The 5,732-nt window shown below is 48.1% G+C and overlaps 1 non-coding gene across 1 annotated transcript; it reads left to right on the top strand.

The window, feature by feature from the left end:
• Window positions 1-3,146: 3,146 nt before the first annotated feature.
• Window positions 3,147-3,218, top strand: TRNAT-GGU (transfer RNA threonine (anticodon GGU)). The gene has a single exon. It is a non-coding gene; the product is annotated as a tRNA-Thr (tRNA).
• The last annotated feature ends 2,514 nt before the right edge of the window (window positions 3,219-5,732 follow it).

Here is a 5,732-nt window from a genome sequence, read left to right as displayed (position 1 = left end):
TATGAATACAAAGTAGAGTGTGGCCTTCCGTAGATATATGGGAATTAACACATTATGCTGTCTCGTCATACCCTTAAGGTAGACCTTAAGTGTCCCATCCAATTTTGGCCAGGAAACACAAACCGTCGCTGCAAAGGCTGAACGGACAAGATTACAAAAGTTCGATCCTCGTAGTCAGCAAACAGTGAAGACTTCCATCCAAATAAAATTAGTAAAGCGAGTATCTGAAGTTTCCTTTCTTTGAAGGATCCCCCACCCGCATACCCGCGCTCCCTCGCACCTCTTTCCTTCGACGTCAACTCTGGGCCCTTCCCAATCTATTATGGTTGGTTCTCTTTACTTTTGTGGTGCCTCAGACGCGTCAAAACCCAATATATATTCGCCGCATCCAGCGGCAGCAGAGCAGGGCACAGTGATGCGGAGAAGCCCCGAAGGGCTATTCGGGCTGCCAGGAAAACGTTCCCGTATTTCGACAACAATGGCGCACCGGAGACCCTTCAGAAGCTGCTTATACGAGAGGCGCTGCGAGAACCCCTCGTCGGCTGTCGCCGCTCCCAGCCCTCTATCCTTATTTTTTCACTACCTCTTCCCTGACAGCCTGCCCCGCAAAAGCGCCGATGTTATTTCCTTTTTTCCCCATACCATCCAGTGGTGTCCTGACGCCTGGTCTCAGTGTTGTCTTCACACACACACACACACACACACACACACACACACACACACACACACACACACACACACACACACACACACACACACACACACACACACACACACACACACACACACACACACACACACACACACACACACACACACACACACACACACACACACACACACACACACACACACACACACACACACACACACACACACACACACACACACACACACACACACACACACACACACACACACACACACACACACACACACACACACACACACACACACACACACACACACACACACACACACACACACACACACACACACACACACACACACACACACACACACACACACACACACACACACACACACACACACACACACACACACACACACACACACACACACACACACACACACACACACACACACACACACACACACACACACACACACACACACACACACACACACACACACACACACACACACACACACACACACACACACACACACACACACACACACACACACACACACACACACACACACACACACACACACACACACACACACACACACACACACACACACACACACACACACACACACACACACACACACACACACACACACACACACACACACACACACACACACACACACACACACACACACACACACACACACACACACACACACACACACACACACACACACACACACACACACACACACACACACACACACACACACACACACACACACACACACACACACACACACACACACACACACACACACACACACACACACACACACACACACACACACACACACACACACACACACACACACACACACACACACACACACACACACACACACACACACACACACACACACACACACACACACACACACACACACACACACACACACACACACACACACACACACACACACACACACACACACACACACACACACACACACACACACACACACACACACACACACACACACACACACACACACACACACACACACACACACACACACACACACACACACACACACACACACACACACACACACACACACACACACACACACACACACACACACACACACACACACACACACACACACACACACACACACACACACACACACACACACACACACACACACACACACACACACACACACACACACACACACACACACACACACACACACACACACACACACACACACACACACACACACACACACACACACACACACACACACACACACACACACACACACACACACACACACACACACACACACACACACACACACACACACACACACACAGACACACAGACACACACACACACACACGCCGCCGCGGTGGCTCAGTGGTTATGGTGCTCGGCTGCTGACCCGAAAGACGCGGGTTCGATCCCGGCCGCGGCGGTTGAATTTCTTTGGAGGAGAAATTCTAGAGGCCCGTGTACTGTGCGATGTCAGTGCACGTCAAAGAACCCCAGGTGGTCGAAATTTCCGGAGCCCTCCACTACGGCGTCTCTCATAGCCTTAGTCGCTTTGGGACGTTAAACCCCATAAACCAAACCAAACCAAACCAACCACACACACACACACACACACACACGCACGCACGCACGCACACGAAGAGCCAGAGGGGATTCTTTTATTTATTTTATTTTTGCTGTTCGATTTAGTATTACTGAATATGTTATTGCTTAAAGCTAATTGCTTAGAAAAGCAGAAGAAAAATCAACCACATTCCGCCGGTGGGATCCGAACCCACGACCTCCGAATTACGCATCCGGTGCTCTACGGCTGAGCTACGGCGAACGTATATATATATATATATATATATATATATATATATATATATATATATATATATATATTACAGAAGCCAACAGCCACAGAAACCAAGGGGGACAGGGGATTTTTTTATTTATTTTTTAACTTTATTTTTTTTAATTGTTTTTAAGTTGTTTATTTTGTGGTGTTGATCAATTTAGAATATTACTGAATATGTTATCGTTTTTAAAGATAACTCAGTTATCTTTAAAAACGATAACATGTTCAGTAATATTCTAAATTGATCAACACCACAAAATAAACAACTAAAAAAAAAATCCCCTGTGCCCCTTGGTTTCTGTGGCTGTTGGCTTCTGTCATATTTATAACGAGCCCCTCATCCCCTTCCCTTGTTTGCTTAATTGCTTAGCGAGGGCCTCGATTCTGGCAGCCTTGACGCCTTAGGAAGCATAAGAGAGTTCTCACGCAGCTACCACCCTCTCCGTTCGATGACGTTCTACGTCACACCTGCGGTAACTCAGGACGTTCTACGTCCGCCGCTTATGAACGTGGGTGGCGCTGATGAACACTCTCAAGGTTAGGTTACTTGTAAACACAAATACCCCCGAAAAGCAGAATTTACAGCCGTCGCCGTAGCTCAGAGGTAGAGCATCGGACGGGTAATTCGGAGGTCGTGGGTTCGGATCCCACCGGCGGCAGGTGGTTGTTTTTTCTTCTGCTTTTCTAATCAGTTATCTTTAAAAACGATAACATATTCAGTAATATTCTAAATTGATCAACACCACAAAATAAACAGCTTAAAAAAAAAGAAAAAATCCCCTGTGCCCCTTGGTTTCTGTGGCTGTTGGCTTCTGTCATATCTATAACGAGCCCCTCATCCCCTTCCCTTGTTTGCTTAATTGCTTAGCGAGGGCCTCGATTCTGGCAGCCTTGACGCCTTAGGAAGCATAAGAGGGTTCTCACGCAGCTTCCACCCTCTTCGTTCGATGACGTTCTACGTCACACCTGCGGTAACTCAGGACGTTCTACGTCCGGCGCTTATGAACGTGGGTGGCGCTGATGAACACTCTCAAGGTTAGGTTACTTGTAAACACAAATACCCCCGAAAAGCAGAATTGACAGCCGTCGCCGTAGCTCAGAGGTAGAGCACCGGACGCGTAATTCGGAGGTCGTGGGTTCGGATCCCACCGGCGGCAGGTGGTTGTTTTTTCTTCTGCTTTTCTAATCAGTTATCTTTAAAAACGATAACATATTCAGTAATATTCTAAATTGATCAACACCACAAAATAAACAACTTAAAAAAAAATCCCCTGTGCCCCTTGGTTTCTGTGGCTGTTGGCTTCTGTCATATTTATAACGAGCCCCTCATCCCCTTCCCTTGTTTGCTTAATATATATTAAGCAAACAAGGGAAGGGGATGAGGGGCTCGTTATAAATATGACAGAAGCCAACAGCCACAGAAACCAAGGGGCACAGGGGATTTTTTTTTAAGTTGTTTATTTTGTGGTGTTGATCAATTTAGAATATTACTGAATATGTTATCGTTTTTAAAGATAACTGATTAGAAAAGCAGAAGAAAAAACAACCACATTCCGCCGGTGGGATCCGAACCCACGACCTCCGAATTACGCGTCCGGTGCTCTACCAATGAGCTATGGCGACAGCTGTCAGATCTTCTGCTTTCGGGGGTATTTATGTTTACAAATAACCTAACCTATACCTGGTGACGTTCTACGTCACATCAGCGGTAACTCAGGACGTGCTACGTCCGCCGCTTAAGAACGTGGGTGGCGCTGATGAACACTCTCAAGGTTAGGTTAGGTTATCTAATCAATTAGCTTTAAGCAATAACATATTCAGTAATACTAAATCGAACAACAACATAAAATAAAATAAATAAAAAATCCCCTGTGTTTCTTGGTTTCTGTGGCTGTGGGCTTCTCTCATATATATATATATATATATATATATATATATATATATATATATATATATATATATATATATATATATATTGCCACGTATCATTGTAGTGTTTGTTCGTTCACGCTCAAGGCTGCAGGAAAGGGTTGTTATCACTTTTGTTCGTGACGCGAGAAGCGACCAGACTAATCTCGATTGTTCGCAGCAATGAAAGGCTGCATCTAGGTTTTTCCAGATTACCGTAGATGATCTTGACCTGTTATCTGGAAGTTTCCTTGCCGGCTTTAAATTGAGCGATGCCGGGAGCGACGGACATTCGTAGTTCGACGACCGACGAGCACGTTTGTTGCTTACGCCGCCGCCGAGTGATTCAGTTCTTTTACGGGCGCAAGTCCGCCCAAATAAAGAGCTTCGCTTCCAAGACTGACTGGTGTCTTCCTGACCGCTGGACTGCCGTCACTACAACGTGACAATGAGGTGCGGGGTAGACTGGAGTCAGGTCCTCCGGTGAATAACTCAAAGGGCTGGCATCACGACTTGCAGGGGTTGTCCGGTACCTGGAAGACTACCCAGCGTGCCGACATGAACATGAAGGAAGAAGAGAAGGTGAAGTTGCTTATGCGAGGAGTTAAAGAGCAACTATTTGCCGACCTCGTTCGCAACCCACCGAAAACCGTCGCTGAATTCGTAGAAGAGGCATCCACAATGAAGAAAACTCTCGACGCCCGAGCCCGCCAGTATGACCGCCAGCAGCGCTTTTCGTCAGCAAGCTGCATGGACACCGCTAACAATGATAACCTGCGGGAGGTTGTACGTGAAGTTGTGCGAGAGGAGCTCCGACGGTTGCTGCCAACGGGAACGCAGCCGCAACTTTCATCGCTCACTGACGTCATCCGGGACGAGGTTCAACAGGCCTTGAGTGTGACGCCGACACCCACGCAACCTCTGCAGCCCCCAGCCATGACTTACGCCGCAGCTGTGCGCCGTCCTGCACCTCGACGACGGGACCCAAGCCCCTATCGCCCTCAGCCAGCTGCGTTGGACCGCCGCCCACTCGCCCCAACTCGCCCGTCCTACGAGCGTCGTACACGGCCGAGGAAATGCGTCGAGTGGAGAACACCCGACCAGCGCCGCCCACAATGCTTCCACTGCGGAGAAGCCGGTCACATTCTCCGGTACTGCCCATACAGGAGAATGGGCATCCGAGGGTTCCCTTACGACGCCCCACGACCCCGACCCGGCCAGCGACCAGCCGAAATCGAGGATTTTTTGCGTTGGGAAGGATACTC

This window comes from Amblyomma mixtum, chromosome 8, assembly GCF_055824585.1.
Source record: "Amblyomma mixtum isolate Tamu chromosome 8, ASM5582458v1, whole genome shotgun sequence".
Taxonomy (NCBI): Eukaryota; Metazoa; Arthropoda; class Arachnida; order Ixodida; family Ixodidae; genus Amblyomma; species Amblyomma mixtum.
The sequence above is the reverse complement of the archived record's forward strand: the minus strand, read 5'-3'. Positions and strand labels throughout refer to the sequence as shown.